This window comes from Crocuta crocuta, unplaced genomic scaffold (assembly GCF_008692635.1).
Source record: "Crocuta crocuta isolate KB4526 unplaced genomic scaffold, BGI_CrCroc_1.0 scaffold168, whole genome shotgun sequence".
Lineage (NCBI taxonomy): Eukaryota > Metazoa > Chordata > Mammalia > Carnivora > Hyaenidae > Crocuta > Crocuta crocuta.
Window position 1 is genome coordinate 1,396,899 of NW_027532591.1, and position 17,332 is coordinate 1,414,230.

The 17,332-nt window shown below is 44.1% G+C and overlaps 1 protein-coding gene across 14 annotated transcripts in view; it reads right to left on the reverse strand.

Moving 5' to 3' along the window:
* The window catches only part of AGBL4 (AGBL carboxypeptidase 4), a 1,406,556-nt gene that overhangs the window by 258,389 nt on the left and 1,130,835 nt on the right, over positions 1 to 17,332 (reverse strand). The window contains exon 1 of one of the 14 annotated variants that reach the window (XM_077779726.1): positions 2,697 to 2,774. The exons of the other annotated variants lie outside the window; for them this stretch is intronic. The gene's annotated coding sequence lies outside the window, so the exon portion shown is untranslated. Of the gene's footprint in view, positions 1 to 2,696; positions 2,775 to 17,332 lie in introns of those variants that run through there. 14 annotated transcript variants of the gene reach the window in all.

Below are 17,332 nucleotides of genomic sequence, written 5' to 3' on the forward strand. Positions count from 1 at the left end.
TTTTAAAAATATCTACAGGCAAGTTTAGTTTCTCATATGTACAAAAATCCTGTAAAGTCTTACGATGTTTGCATTAAAAACAGACATGCCACAGAGAAGACATGCACATTGTGTTCTCTAGCCTATGGTGTTTGTTTTTATAGAATCCAAGGCAGACAAAATTCTCAAGTTGCAAGGATTATATGCAATCAAGACACCAGAAAGAAGAGGGCCTGCTGTGGTACAGCAGAAAGAAGTCAGGAGATGCTGGTTCAAGGCCTGGCTCTGTGGCTAACTCTGGCTGATTGGGCACTTTTTCTTGGTCTTCTTTTCTGTAAAACACAGGGACTAGACTAGAAAACCTCAGTGGGTCGTTCCAGCTCTGTGACTGCTGACCAGTCACAGGGAATTCCAGGTCTCTTTCTTTTCTGTGCAGCGCAGGGTAAGAATAGATGATCTCATCCCTCCAGGTGGGCACATTAGAAGCAATGTCCCACTGATGCCATTCAAAAAGGAGGAGAAGAAATTGCTAACCAGGTTTCAGCTGGTCTCCTTGCTCTCCTTCCAAATGCTTCACTTGCCTTGGCACAGGGCTGAGGCACACACAATACCAGGAACTTCATCCTGTTGGCTCATTTGTCAGGGTAATGAATGGCCCCAGCATAGGGTCACAAAGGGCCAAAACATACTCGGGGATGGCTAGCCTTTCATGCTGAAGCCAAGCCCTAGGAGGATTTAAAATACAAACAAATTAAAATTTAAACTTATCTGCTTCTTACATGTGCTTGTTACTCTAAGTCATTCCTTTCCACAAATAACGGTACCTGCAGCTAAGCAAGCTGTTCCTTCAGAGATCCTTGGCTACCATAGTCCTTAACCGCTGCCTATATTTAGTGAGTACCTACTATGTGCTAGACGCTTTTCCATGTTACCTTGCTAAGCAACCCCGTGGGCAAGGAGCTGATGACTATCCCTGCATTACACTTGAGCACCTGAGACTCAAGGTGAATTGATCTCCCCAAGGTCACACAGCTTCTAAGTAGCAGAATCACCCTTTGGACCCAGACAGTCGGACTTCAAAGCCCATCTTCTTTCATTCTCTAACACTTCCTCCTTGATACTTAAGGAAGTGACCTAGAGGACACCTAACCAAATCTCATATGGCACGATTCCATTCTAGAATATCCTTGACCTCTTGCCACCTCCAGTGATAAGGAGCTTATCACCATGCTGGAAGTCCTTTCAGTTGTTCATCTGCTCTCTCTGCTAATATCATATTGCTCCCACCAACTCCTATGAATTCCATTCTTTGTATCCAATTCTGCTTTCTGGACCCCAAAGGACAGGCCTGATCCTTCCTCCCCTGGGGCAAAACTCAAGACACTGAAAACTACCAAAATATCCCATGTACATCTTTTCTTTTTTGTTTATATACTTAGCTGTTCTATCTTACATCTAACCTTTAGCTCCGAGGAAAAAGTAGTTGTATGTAGTTAAGGGAAACAAAACAAGCCTAGACCTGGGATCCAAAGACTTTTCTCTTAGTTTGATTCTCAAGACATCCTTCTGTCCTGGTTATTACTCAATTCTCTATCCATCTCTGGCTGTTTATTCCCAGTCACCTTTTTTGGGCTCTTCTTTGTTAACTGTACCCTTAAAAGCTGATGTTGTGAACAGTTCTGCCTTGCATAATTCTTTACTTGCACCCTCTCCCACTGTGGCTTCACCAGTCCTGTGGCAAATGACTTCCACATTTGGATCTTCAGCCCAGTTTCAGAGCGCTGTCCTGAACCTTGGCCATATGCCCAATCGCTCTCCTGGAGCATCCACCCAGATGCCCCACAGGCCCCGAAGATTCAACTTGTCTCAAGTTAAACTCATCATCTCTTCCAACCAATGACTCTTCGAGTGCTCCCCATGGAGGGAGGAGAGGCCAGATTACCACATCCTCCTCACCACAACCAGGCTGCTCACAAGTGCCATGGATTCTCCTTTCTCGATCCATCTCAGATCCATTATGACCATTGCCACCCTCCTTTAGATATCACACTTTTTGAATAAGCTGACTCACACTTCTCCACGAGCCCTGAGTATGTGGGAAGACTTAGCCCATTGCCTGGCACCTACTGCCTCTGCTAAACCACTGTTTGCATAGCTCACTTCTCCCAGGTAAAACAAGAAGCCCTATTTTATAAGGATATAGACAGCACCTCTAGAAATTCTTAGCACTGGACCTAGAACTTGGTGAGTGTTTCATAAATATTTAGCAAATTAGTCCTTGAAGGCAAAAGAACAAAACAAAACAAAAAAACAAAACAAAAACCCAATCCCCATTCCTTCTGCATTTCCCTCCAGCATAATGGCTGACCACCTAGTATAACTCAATAACGGGAGAACTTAAATACATCAGAGAAAATCTCTTCAGGGCATGTATGCTTTTCTGGTAAGCATTTTAAAATGAAGAGTACACACATCTCTCTGTCTCTCTAAGGAGCTTCTAAGACAAGCAGGTAGGCACAGTGGAAAGAGAATTAATCTTGGGGTCAAAGATCTAAATTTGAACTCCACTTTTCGGGTGTGTTTTTAAAAATTAAAAACTAGTGTGTTCTTGAATAACAAAATACCGCACAAAAGAGAAAGACCTCAGCTTGCCTGGGGGCAGTTTTTTTCTTTCATCCTGTGAACCAGAACTCTGAAGTACTCTCTGTAGCACATACCATTTAGTTGTAACAAATCTGTGGTTCTCCAACAAGACAAATCACATCAGACTGAGCCTTCAATGGTTAACATTTCAGTGGAATCTGCAACAGATGACAGCAGGCAAGTTCCAATCTTTGCTCCAATGTGTATTAGCAGAACATGTCAAAACCTAAATTAAAAGTTTTCACTCGCTTTAAAAAAAAAATAAATCCTTTTGTTGGCAGTCTCCCACTGATGACATGTAACAATCTTTGAATATGAAATCGGCTAGTCCCCTGCTTCGCTGCTAACTTTGTAGAAGTTCCAAAGCGTTTCTGGAGCAAGTGATCTATTTGGACCGACAATGCCAAGCTGGGACCTGAGCCCTGAATGAGCTAAAATTACCAAAGCAAGAAGAACGTGGCTTTGGAAGCGATTCCCCCACAAATGTGGGGTTTTTCTAGTCAAGGGAGTGATAAAGAATGTTGACTCTTTCCAGATGAACAACGTTGAATGAAACCTCAGAATCCCGCTGCAGGTTTCTGCTCTGAAAAACAAGTTGCTGCTAGAGGGGTTCCTGTCCTTTCCCACTTCTGCTCCGCAAACATAATAAATGCACCTGTCTTCCCCCAGTTCATGAGTTCAGCACAGGCTGGCTGGTGTGAACTGCATGCTGGGCTCTGCAGATACAGAGANGGCACATTCACCCAAATACCAAGATCCATAAGCAAGGGACAAGCAAAGGAAAGGGAGAGCTCTGAGGCGGGAGAGTCTCCTCTGGAGGCAGAGGGTCGGACAGGGAAAACCCTCGAGGCAGTGGGGCTCCCAGGGTATTTTGTCCCCTCCTCTATCACAGCCCTCAGCTCGCTGGACCACAAACATGTCACATGTTTGCCTTTCCCACTCGAAGGTGAGCTTCATGGGCAGAGGCCCCACATCAGACAATGATTAATCCATCTTGGTTGGCTCAAAGGAGTGCCTGCGGGTGTGTTCTCAAGATGGCATGAAATACCGCAGGTCTATGGAAAGTAGGAAGGGTGGGTGAGGCTGGAGAAATAAGGTGGGGCTCGGGCCGCTATAAATGTCAGGAAGCTAAAGTTTAAATCAGTAGGCAAGAAGGAGCTACAGGAGGTTCTAAGGAGAGAAGTGAATTCACCTAAGACTTTGTTTTAGAAGATTTTTCTGATTGTGATTTAGAAATGAGACTAGAGAAAGGGTGAGTAACTAGAAGGCCTCTGCATTGGTTCAGAAAAAGAAAAAATGGTACAGGCCTGAATGCACAGTGGTAGTGGGGCTGCCAAAGAAAGACTTAAAAGAGAATCTGCAAAGCTCACCTAGAATTGGCCTTTTCTTTGCTCCCACCCTGTCCCTGCCAGAGGCTGGCTTCTACCTATAATTCTTACCTTGGGCCCTATGACTACATATTCCCTGAGGATGATGCCCCTTTCTTCTCCATCACTCTGCCCCTGACAAAAATCAAGACTTTTCAGGGCCTGAAAAGTGAACTCTTGTCTGCACCACATCGTGCTGTCATTCCAATGCCAGTACCCCAGCTGTACTGGTACATTCACTTATTATGGCACTGGGCCTGGCATGTAGGAAATAGTAAAGGGACATTTGACAACCAAAGGCATTTAGCACACCCAAATAATAACATAGCATAGGTGCCTGGATGGAATGACACAGAATTTTAAGACTTTGAGCCTATACAAACCAGTTTTCGCCCCATAAAACCCACAAAATTCAATCCTACGAGCTACGCTAGCGGGCCAGATTGCAGTTAGATAAAGGTGAGCTCTTGAGACAGGTAGCTCTCACTTTCACAACCTGTTTGGCAAATAAATGAGAGTGAGCAAGGAGAGACCAACAGTAAACCAAGTCTGGAGTTCTGTGGTTCCTCTATGGAAGATAGGAGCATCTCTGAGATTTTCTCAGTAAAATGACAGCTAAAGGCAGAGAGGGCACAGTATGTGTACTCTCTAGGAGGGAGGCTGGTAAAAGTGGATGAAGAAGAGCAGAATGGGCTTGAAAACTCTGAAATGAAAACTGTCCACTGGCTTGAAAATCTGCCTTGAGCTACATGCTTCATGGTCATTTCTTCCATTGGCTTTCACTCCTTCCAAGCATGCTGTGTGGTGGATGGGAAGATCAGCTACTTTACAAAGGAGGCTGCCAAGCAGGGCCTTGGCATTGGAAGACTGTTTTCCAAGGCTAGCTTTGCCATTTATTAGTGAGCAGGTCTCAGCCTCAGTATCCTCATCTCTGAAATGGAAATAATAATAATAATAATCATAGTGATGTCTACCAACAGGGTCAAAGGGAGGACTAACAGAGGTAATGCACAAGCATATAGCAAAACCATCATACAGGTGGGTTTGTTTCTTTATTTCTTGAACTGATATCGCAATCTGTTGAGAGGAGGGCTGTACCGTAGGGTCTAATGCAAACGAAGCCATGGCATAAACCACCACGGGCTGAAAAAATGCAATGCCCTACAGCAGTTGTTTTTGACATTTCCTGGATACAAGAAGAAGTACACTTGAACACAGCTCTGGGCTGGGCTGAACACAGTCCGGGGAAATACTCAGTAAAATAACACACTTATCACCCAAAGCCATAAAGTAGCCCTAAACTGCCCCTGAACCCATGCTGTTGTTGCCAGAGAGGGATTAATTACTCACAGCTAACTCGAAAATATAAAGCCATCTCCGCCTCCCCATTGAGAGCTCACGTTCTCAAATTTGGTGCCACCACACAGTGGTATTTATACCTGGGAGACGCCAGGAGGTAAGCTCTTTAACATGCAGTCACTGCGAGCAATTCTCAGAGCCACCACATTCAAGTCAAGATGGTTTTCAAGACACACAGGAGAATTCTCTCAGGATAAATGAATCTCCTAACCCACTCTGGTCCTTTCAATCAGGTCTGCAGCCAGGTCTGCGGCTCCCATTTAAAAATTAACCAGCTGATTGGAATTCGAAACGTGGTCTAGCCAACTTCAAGTTGTTTCTTCCTCTCCTTTTCTCCTCCCAGGAACAGAAGTGAAAGAGGCAGGGGAAGCGCTTTTCAACTCATTTTGCTCAACCGGGTGCCATGGTTCTTCTCTGGATCTACTCTGCCAATTTCCAGATGTTGCCTAGATTTGTTGTTCTTGTTTTTAGTAACCCCAGAGATTTATCAACATTCCAACCTGGGAGGATGAATAGTCTATAGATTCAAGATTCATGGTTCTCAGACCAATAACTACATGTCTTACTTATGAGGACTTTCTCTGATTTTTAAAATCCGAGTTGGTGAGGGCTGCCATCCGCCTAGCAGCCTCTCTGCAGTGCTTGAAGAGCCAAGCAGGGTTTGTTTGCTGAATGAACAAGTGGATGAATGAATAATCTCTAAAGGAGGAAAACAGTCATTACAAGCTATACCCCTGACTTCTGACACACATCGCTTCCCCTCTCTTAAGGCTCTTCCAGATCTAGGAGTATAATACAGTCATCAAGAAGCATGCTTTCTTTTCTTCTAGCCAAAGGGAAGCTGAGGTTACAACCTAGTTACAACTTCCTCAGGCCTAGAGTCTTGGGAAATAATCTCCTAGCCCCTTCCGTTAGGTAATTAAAAGCATGCGAACAAAATGAAACCTAGTCAGCTACAAAGGTTTCCCTTTTTTATCTGCATGCTTCCTCTCATTCTGTGTTTCTGGACTCATCTGTCCCCAGGTGTTGTGAAGGGGCTTACACACCTGTACCCCAGAGTGTGTCAGAGACATGGTGACGATACAGTCTGTCAGAAAGGGCCCCGGTTGCTGATCGGTTTTTAGTTCTTCTTCCCCACTCCTCAGCTGCAAACCTACTTTCTAGAGAGAGGCCACATGAGGTGGTGGAAAGGACCTAGAGCCATGAGCCAGAGCTCTGATCTGCTAATTTGCCACGGACCCTAGGCAAGCCACTTCTGTGTTTCAAGCCAGTTTCTTTATCTGCCAAATTTAAATATGATACATGCTGGCTTCATCTTTCAGGCTGAATGTGAGAAAGCAAAGGAACTTGGAAAGATTGGGAAAGGTCTTAAAACTATGACATGTTCATTCAGTTAGGAACTGACCTTCCCTTCCAAGTGGAGACCAGACTGGCTGTCTCTGCCCACTCCAAGGTACCCCCCATAGCAGCTAAAAGGCTGCTCCCCAAAACAGAAGTGATACTTTCTTCTTCCTCTCCTGTCTGTACCCAAGTCTCTTAGTACTAGCTGGGAAAGAGGGCCCACTGACTTCTCTTTACAAAGGAAAAGGTGCCCCAATGTGGCAGCAAGAACTTGGTGTAGGAGGCTGAAGGGCTGGTTTCTTGTCCTAACACCAGCTGAACCTCCATGTCCTCATCTGTCCAAATGGGGGTGAGGCCACCTGCCTTGCCATTTGTCAGGGCTCTGAGAAACCAGGAATGGGAGGTCTGGTCTTATCCTGACCAGAAACTCTTTCCTTGCCCTCAGCTCTCAGTCAGGGAGCCTTCTGGGAGATTCAAAAGGGGTGTGGAGGCTGAGGGATGCTGAGTGCCACCACTTCTTTACCTTGGCTCTCCCACCTGGCCAGGATAGGGCAGGAGAGACTGACACCCAGAGATCAAGGCCTCCTCATCCTGTCCAATGATGACCCAGATGGGACAAGCATGTCATAGCTTCCTTCTGGGAAGGGGAACTCTCACCTAGAAGAGTCTGAACATCCACCTAGCCTCCTCAGTTCCAGGAGGCACCAAGGGCCTTAAAGGAAGAGAGACAGAGAAACTTGAGGAGACAGAAGGAGCAGAGAGGGGAAGGACCAAAGAGAAGGTGAGAGGCAGAGAAATGAGAGTGCAAAGGAGGGGAGAGAAAAGAAAAGTGAAGGAACCAGGAGAACAGACAGACACAGAAAGAGGACTGACACAGAAAGAGCGATGGAGACAGACTGACAGCGCGGGAGTGTCGGGGAGGTGGGGAAGACAAAGGGGACCATCCGGTGTTTTTAACTGGTCTGGCCTTTTAGAGCCACCCCATCCCCAAAGGAGAAGCCTAGGGGGCGGGAGGAGGAGGCCGAAGCGAGCAGAGGCTCCCCCCGGCCCCCTCCGCCCCGGGTCCCTGCCCCCGCCCGGATCCCGCCGTCCCTCCCGGCCCGCTNGGGGCTCTCGGGCCCGGCGCCCAGCTCCTCCGGGCCCCGGTACACGGCGTACACCTTCTGGTTGTCAAAATCCAGCCGCGAGCGGGGGCTGAAGTCGCGCACGCACGACACTGGCAGCGCGTAGCAGACGTTGTCCTCCAGGAACCGCACAAAGGCGTACATGGTGGGCGCCGGGGGCGGGCCCCGGCCGGGCCGGGCAGCCCGCGGGGCGGGCGNGCGCGATTCGCGTAAGGAGAGGAAAAGGCAAGAAGATTGAATGGCAATAATAATAATAATAACAATAGCATTGCGGGAGAGGGGGAAAAATGCATCGACGAAAAGTCGCGCTGCTTGCGGGGAGTATGAGATCACTTCAACAATCGCGCTGCAAAATAAATCGAATCGCAACAAAACTGCACTGCAAAGGAGAGAAGAGAGTGTGAGAGAAGGAAGGCCGGGCACGGGATGGGGGCAATCTCGTTGGGATCCCGAAGTGTAAACTTGCACTTGCAAGCGAGCAAAATTTTGGAGTGTTTCAAATAATTGAAGCCACTCCTCTTAGTTCCTTTAGTTCCATTATCTTTTTTTTCTCTTCTTTGTTTGCAAAACTGCCAGCTCCTGCTGGGGAGGGTCAGTCAGCCAGAAACGTTCCCCCAGAGCTGCCAAACTAGTTCTGACCAGAACCGGGGCTTATCTGGGATTTCCAGTTGGACTAGCTGGCTGGGGTGGTGGAGGGCTTGTCCTGGACAGCTCTCAGCCAGAGGGAGCAGGGGGCGCCCCTCTCCCCTATAGTCTTCCTCTACAGAAGCACCTCTCCACCACATGCGTTTCTCTGAGCTGCGACCAGTTGGAAAGGAGCAGGTAGTGGAGGGGTGCTCTGCGGGAGGCAAGCCCAGAGTTAGCTGGGCATTTTGAGATCAGGAATGGGACTCCGAGGAATACCAGTCTTTGCTCTGTTCTCAGTATCCTAGGCAGAAGAGAACTTGGAGGGCCTTGGGTGTACCCCCAGCCTAACTATGAAACAACTGAAAAAGGGCTGACTGGTCTCTGCTCATACGGACCAGAGACTGGTCAGAGGGGGCCAGCAGTCTCACACTGCTGCCTTGTACCATACATGGCTACTTATATCCCCAAGTCCCAGCCCAGGCCTGGCACTTGTTAGGGACTTCAATTTGGGGTGAAGAACAATAAATAGAAATCCACATTCATCCAGCCATCCAGTAATTCATTCCTCTAGTCAAGCAACGATAGTTTTTGGCGTATGCACTATATGCCAGATTCTGGCTAGGCGCTAGTAATAGAGAGACGAACAGACCGGACAGACACCTAAATTTCTTGCAGTGTTACACAGTGTATCAGAAATTGAGTCTCAGGTTTGGATACCAATGCCAAAATTAGGTACCTTACCAAATGAATAACACCTTCCCTGTCCTCAAAACCCTTATGGTCTCATCCAAGAGTATTTAAAAATGTATAAGTAAGTAATTATGTTATAGTGAGACAAGTGTTCTCATGGACGAATGCTTAATGGAGGTGGAAGACTTAATTAAATGTTATATTTTTAAAAAATTCATTTAAATGAATTTGAGCTGTAAAAAAAAATGCATTAAAATATTGTTTCATAGTAGTGGTGAATGATTGTTTTCTTTGTGTTTTACATTTATATTTAACTATTTTCCACAATAAGCAGGTATTACGTTATAATCCAAAAGTATTATATATTATTTTTTAAAAAGCACTCTACTCACATTTTGGATTAGCTACACTAATGATGAAGTAGATAAGCCAAAACCCCCAAATTATTTCACTGTGATCTAGGGATTACATTATACAGGTGAACCTCAATAACACACATCTCCCGGATCCAAATGCACAGGTCAGATTAAGTTCCGTTAAACCAAGCCTGTAGTATATGTGTGGTTGTAGCCAGATATGATCACTCATTTCCTGATGCAGATGTTGGTCTGACGTTGCCCCGCATGCTTATGGACAAAGGAGGTGCCACACAGAGTTGTTCCTGAAGATTTACCTTCATGATTATGATTTCTTTGGACTGACCTTAAATGAGTTTTTATCTTAAGAATACATTCCTATGGTGGTCAAGGGGAAGTAATGTGTAGCAAGAGTTCTGATAATTCACAAGATGGATCATGCAGAGTTGGTCATATTCAACGAAAGCCCATGAAGCTCCAAATTAGGTTTGCAAAATAATTTCAAGTAGTACTGTGGCCAACCTCCTATGCCATTTAAATGAAAGTGACATCCAAATACAGTATCAGTCTCCTCTTTCTTACCACTTTTCTGGACATAGTACATACCAGACACTTTAAACTATCTGACATTTCCCAAGATAGTATGCTTTATCAGGTCCCAACCTTTTATGCTTGCTATGCCCTCTTTCTGGAAAGTTCTTCCTCCTAAGGTGCGTGCTGACATCAACTTCTCCTGAAGACCAGCTCTAATGTCACCTCCTTTGTGAAGACTTCCCCAACTGCCTGCACTCCCCAAGCACAGGTAGTCTTCCTCTACTCTTTTGTGCCAGCAACTTTTATCTTCCCTCATTACAATGAGCTCTTTGAGGGGGGACAAAAAGCTGAGTAACCTCGGCATCACAGGTTCTTAGCATATTTAATGCTTATAAAACAAATGTATTAAAGAAAGACACAGAGAGCATGAATTGCACTGTTTTTTTGAAAATCCGCCCCCTTTTTTAAGAGCTGGATCTGAACCCAACTCTATCTCATTCCCAGTGACCAAAGGGCTGGCACTGTTTCCACTCCTTGTAAGAAAGATTTGTGAACATGTTAAAATATCACCGTACCCTCAGTTTGCACCCAAGTCAGCATAAATAATTCTCATAAGGAGGCAGTTCCATGTCCCAAGAACCCAGAAAGAAGAAAAGAGCAAAGTGACATGGATGCTATCAGAGTAAATACAGACTCAAATACATTTTGCATCTGGATGTGCAGATTCTAGAGAAGGTACGGTAGGTATGCACGTATGGGATGCTCAAAGAGACACCCCTGGACATCCTAAGGGCAACAGAAAAGACATCCTTGCTTCTGCTTCTGGTGTAGCTCACACAGTCAGTCTCTAAACACAGCTTCATGAAGAACCTACTAAGAACTTCCTCTGCCCTAATGGAAATGGCGTCAAAGTACCTCTGACTTGGAGACGCTAGCCCCAGGCTTTACACACACCAGAAACTCAAGACGGTGCTGATTCATTGATTAGCAAGCAAAGGCAGTTCAACAGTACAGATTTCAAACTTAAAGAGGTGGTAACAATGTGAGGTTTAGACCAAATTATAGTTGAATCCCCTCTTCAGTGTCTCTCTCCAATGGTCATCCATATTCCTTTCACACAGTTCTAACATCAGGAGGTTTACTAACACCCCTTCACTTTTGGACACTACTGACTGTGAGAAAGGTCTTTCTTACTTACACTGGGGCAGAACTTTTCATCTTGTAGCTGCTACCAAGAGTCTCATGTCAGCTCTTACGGAAAACTTGGGATTCTGTCTCCTTAGGATCTTAACTATCTTCTACTCAGACATCTTCACTTCCTTCACCTGTCCCTCCTCACATGATCTGTTTTCAGTGATGATAATTGTGATATCTGCTCTTCCTCTAAACATTACTATAACCCAGGCATGCTGAGCACCATGTATATAGATCTCAATTAATAGACACCAAACCCTCGAAGTGGGCATTATTAATCCCATGATAGAGCTGAGAAACTGGAGACCTACAGCAAAGCAGTTTGGCTCTGAGGTCCCTGGATGGCTACAGTCACATTTACATTATAGACAGTCTGCTCTAGAAGCAGTGTGGGGTATGGGGGGGAGGTGGGGGGGAGGGTAAACACTGGGGACTTGGAGGCCTGTGATGAGGCTGACTGTCCTGTACTTGCCCCTCCCCAGCCCCCTCTTTCTGCTAGCCAAATGTACTTTGCCTTTCGTCCAAGTCATTTTAATGGAGCAGAAAATGTACACATCTGGGGCAGCTTTGCAACCGCAGCTCCATTGTGCTATCCTGTGGAGTTCTGCAAAGCCTTGGGTTAATGTCAAGCTCCTTCAGTTTAGCCAGCTGAAGCATGTTCAGTGGCAGCAGCAGGACTTATGTTTCATATTACTGCATGGAATTCTCAGTGTACTTTGAGAAACTATTTTAAGGAGACCTGGGTTCTGTGAATTTTAAAAGCAATTGGAGCGTGTCTTTTCAACCTCTCCACTAATGATTGACCACATTTTTTCATGATTTTGCCTTTTTTTCTCTGTGATATTTAATTTGACTTTTAAAGTCTCTGCTTTAAAATTCTTGCTCCCACTCCCAGAAAGTACCTTGTGGGCTGTGAGTTCAGGGCCCCCATCTTCTTAGGTAGACTCAAGGAGTGGATAGGCAACTAGGAGCTCTGGACCTGCTGGGAGGCCCATGGTGGGCATTACCTTGAGTTGGTTGCTGTCACCCCAAAGCAGGAGCATCAAGCCAGTGCATCCATGTGAACATGATCATGAAGTCTGGCTGGATTTGGTTGTGGGTTTGGGGCAGGGGAAGAGAACAGCAGTAGAGAGCAGGAAGGAAGGAAAGAGAGTTGCTGTTGAGGACAAACTCAAAAGCCAGTGGACATTGCCTGAAGTTAGAGGGAATGCCAATTTGTCCTGCAGGTGATAGCTTGGAGGGCCAAAGGAATATGGGCTTTGGAATTGGCCCAGAGGTTAAGTCCTGACTTTGCCACATCTGTTCTGTGACTTGGGCAAAAACAGTTCACCTCCCCGAGCCTCAGTTTTCTTATCTGTAAAATGCAGTTATTTTCTGGAGTTCTTGTGAGACTCCAGGCAGCAATTTTTCACCCTTTCTGTGTATCAGGATCATCTGGGAAACTTAAAAAATATCCCACTCCCAGCTCCAGTCCCCTAAGATCTTGATTCAGTTGGTCTGGGGATAGGTCCTGTGCATTAAGTTTTATTTATTTTTTTAATTCCCAGATTATTCTAATGTCAGACAAGGTTGAGTTCTTCTAAGCTGGAAAATTTTAAGGTAACATACCAGTCATTGAAATTGCTCAACGAGTTGTACATATTACATTCAGAGGAAATACACAGGGCCCTGAACTGTCTATGTAACCTCTCTGAGGAACAATAATTTCTTCATATCAAACATGACATACCAACGTGAAAACAAGGCAGCATATTAACATCTTAGGCCCTGGATCCAAATCCTGACCTAATAAGTAAGGGCTATTCTTCCTAACTGTGTGGTCATGGACAAATTTCTGAATCTAAGCCTCATTTTCTTGAAGGGAATATTCATACAGCTTCATAGGGTTGTTATGAGAATTAAATGAGATATGTAAATGTAAATGTCTATGTAAAATGCTTGGCACAGTGCTTAACACAGTGAGTCCTCAATAAATGGAAGTTGCTGCTCTTGTCATGAGTATTATTATGTTTATTATGAGAGCTCTTATCCCCTTGCTGAGAGTAAGGTGCCCAATGAACATTTATCGTATCAAATTTAATATAATGTGTTGAACAATGCTGATAATTGTCCAATAAGTGACCCAGCATGCTTCCATCCAAGTGCCACGTCTTTTCGGTCACTAAAGCAGCTCAGATTTCACACATTCAAGTCTCTGAGGCTCAGGACCTTGCCTGAACTTGCAGCACCACTTCTAAGATACTGTGTTTGGAGCCACACATTCTTTCAAACTGACTATGTGAAGTATTTTCTTAGAATAAATAAAAACTTGTATGCATTATACAAAATGTAAAATGCAAAAGCACTTATAGCAATTGAAAGCCTTGTGAACCTGCATCTCAGCTTGATGTTCACATTAAGCAGGCAATGGTCAAGCTCAACCAGTTAGATCTCAGGTCTGTTACAACCTTACGTGGGTCACATACAGGAGTGGGTCATACAGATGACCCGAATCCAGGCAGTTCTCTTCAGTAGTATATACTCTACATAAGCAACACAAAGCAAACAAATTCCCAATGGTCAAAGACCAAAAGAAGTTTGGTTGAACAAGTGTTTGTTTAGGGTCTTTTGTATGCCAGGCTAGGTACTAGGATACAACAGTGAAAAAACAGATAGGGTCTCTTCTCTACTGGAGCAAACAAAATTCCCAATGTGGCCCAAAAAACAATAAAAGCCCCCTTTTATTTTCTTTTAGTTTTCTTTTAGTGTCACTAGATAGACTGACATTTTCAAACAGTTATCTCTAAGGAAAAAACAAATGGCTGAAGACCAGTAGAAGAGATTGTGACAAGGGAACATTATTTGAATTGGTTTTGCAAAGAAACCAAAAAAGGTGGCTTACCTTGGGAGAATGCAACTTGCCTCAATTATGAATTTTAATTAGGGGCCAATTAGTTTTAGAAGCTGTCTCTGGTTTCACTTATTAGATAAACTCACTCTGTTATTTTTCAGCTGAAATGTTACTTCCTCAGGAAAGTCCTTCTTGACTTGTTCCTCCTATCACTCTTCACAGACCAACTTAGGTCCCTTTTACATATTTTCACAGCTCCTTCTATTTTTCTTCAGGGAGTTTATTGTAGCATATAATATACACTTATTCTATTATTGTCTGTCTCTGCCAGTAGGCCAAAAGCTCCACTAGAGAAGAGACCCTTAAGTTTTCTTCACTGTTGTATCCTAGTACCTAGCCTGGCATATTGGAGGCTCTAAACAGATACTTGTTGAATAAGTGCAAGGTGAAACATAGACCCTGGAGGAGAGGAAAGCCCCCCAAAATTAGAAATAAGAGGTATTCTCAGGGCTTTATTCTGTCCCTCTGAGTCTCACCTTCCTCTTATGAGTGTGTCTCTGCTTCTGGGCCCCTACCATGTCTGGCTCCCAAGTGTGGCCCAAAAAACAACAAAAGCCCCTTTTGTAATTTTCTTTTAGTGCCACTAGATAGGTTGACATTTTCAAAAGGTTATCTCTAAGGAGAAAACAAAATGGGAGTAATTATAGAAAAAATGTGCATAGTAGAAAAATGGTCAAGTTGACAATCACACATAGTTGACAAAGGCTAATTCCAATACCAATATAATAGTATCAGAAACCTCACTGGCACAGTTCATGGGCCTCCTGGGAAACAAAATGGTGATTCTGCTTCATGCTGCCAGGCTAGACTTCTTACCCTGCTGTTGGCTGAAGTCACTGACTCTAACCCCCTAGTCTTGTGATGATTCCAACATTATTTGGAAGGAAACAGGTCCTTCAAAGACCATATGCTAGTTCTCTGGTTACCATCTCTGCTCATCTCAAGCACCTTGTGTCTCAGAATGTCTGCCCTTGACAGGTCCTCATATGGTCAGAGTATAGCCCACAATGTCATTCACTCTTTGGCTTTTGTTTGGTAACTCTGGCTGCCATTCTGATGAGAAGCACAAAAGGGAACATTCATTCAGAAAGTTAACTCATCTCTGAAACTCACAGCAAATTATGAACAACTCTTTTTTTTTAGGAATGTCTCCTAATCAGACCATAAATTCAGTATAAAATCAGAAGAAAGGAATGAAAATGGAACTAACAATTATTGATTTCCATGATAGGAACTGTACTGATTGCTTTATGTATGAACTCCTTTCATCTTTTCAAAACAGCCCATAAGGCTGATACTATTATTATCTCCATTTTTCTGATGAGGAAGCTAAGACTTAGAGAGGTAATAGAAGTTGTTTATAGTCACGTGGAGAAGACTTGAACCTCAGTTTCTTTTTTTTTTTTTGAACCTCAGTTTCTTGATCCAAAGCTTGGGTTTCAGGGCACGTTTTGATGTAGGCCCTGCCTCAGAGTTTCCTGAGGCAACAGGAGCTAAACTGCCTGTGGAATTTAATTCCTTTTCCTGAAAGGCTTGAATCTCGACCTAAAAATCAGAGAACTGGGCCTTAAGGGAAAGTCAAACAACTATCATTCTAACTATCCCTAACTTGAGTAGCTAATGTTTCTGTGAATACTGAGAATCTGATGACATTATCTGACCTGAATCTCTCAAGTACTCTGAGTTTTCTAACTGTTTAAACAAATTTCTACAGTCTTATACTTTCTGTTGATGGGTGTTTGAACATGCTGGGAATCACCTGTTACTTCATGGTCTAGATGGAGGCTCCTCTGAGCCAGAACAAAAGAGGATCAGAGAGCTCCAGTCAGAGATATCTCTGGGTGAAGAAGTGTCACCTCCCCACAAACCCATTCTTAACCTGCTGTTGTTTGGAGGAATATGAGTAAGAATAGGAATAATAACCATGAACTTTTGTAGAATGCTTTCCTCAGGTCAGCCTTTACATACATTTCTCATTTAATCCTCAAAACAATCCTGGGTAGTAGGTATGATTAGACAGCCTCATTTTAAAGTTAAGAAAACTGAGGCATTGGGATATTAGATAACTTGTCCAAGGTCACTCAGAAATAAATGGTGGAGCCAGGATTTGTATCTCAGGCTGTTTGTCTCCAGAGCCCCAACCGTGGACTTCTACTCTAATTCTGGTTCCCCCTGGGTCTATGACTCTTGCCTCAGTGAGGGTGATCTGTGTCCTTCTAGCCAGCATGTAGAAATGATAGAGCATCATCCTCAGAGGGTTGTCTAGATCATCTTGATCAGTCCAGGCAATGCCCTGGCTGGCACTATCTACAAAAGCACCCTGGAGTTCATTGATATTTTCATCCTATGTTGTGGTAGGTGGGAGTGTACTAGAATCAATCCATAGTAGAAAGAAGAGTTTATTTTATTTATTCAAAACCAGCTTCTTTATTTAGTAGCACAGTAAGGCTACCTATTATGCTAACCAGAAAAAAAAAAAAAGTCATTGACCTCTGAGTTTTTACATCACGATGGAGAAATGACTCATATATACAATTTACATCATATTTTCTGTTGATAGTTCTTTTTAATATATTCCTTTTGTGCCACTGGTAGGTGAATTGGAGTGCAGAATATCAAAACCCTACCTCCCCCTTTTTACTATCAGGCATAGCCTTATAATGGAAAGATGGCAAGAAGAGGGGAAAACAGGATAATCCATTAAGGGTAAAACATGTCTCCTAAAACAGAATAACAGGAACAAGGCACACAGAAGTTTGTGAGACTGTAGAGAAAGCAGTTAGGGAGACATTTAACTCAACTGGTAGGCAGAGTAGGTAACACCAGGACCCCACCTCCACCCTTTTAATGGGTCCTGCTGCACTGCTGGGCCATCAGATGGTTTCTAATCACTGAGCTCTGCTTCTGGCTCTGGGACCAATTCTAGAGAGGTAACATGACCTAGAAGAAGTTATGAGGCAACAATAAAAGTAAAAAGTACACAGCCTTGGAACTCTAATTTGGGTTCAGTTAATATTCCATCACCAAGTTACTTGGGGACCTTGGGCAAATCTCTAACTCTCAGGTTCTTCCACTGTCAATCAGAGTCTTATAAGGCTGTCGCAGCATCTAACAGGCTGCATGGAAAGTGCGTGGCAGGCAATGCCTCATTCATGGTATGTTCCCCCAACTATCAGTTGTCCTCGTTCTCTTCTTCTGAGGGAGTCTTGTTTCCTTTTAGGAGGTCAC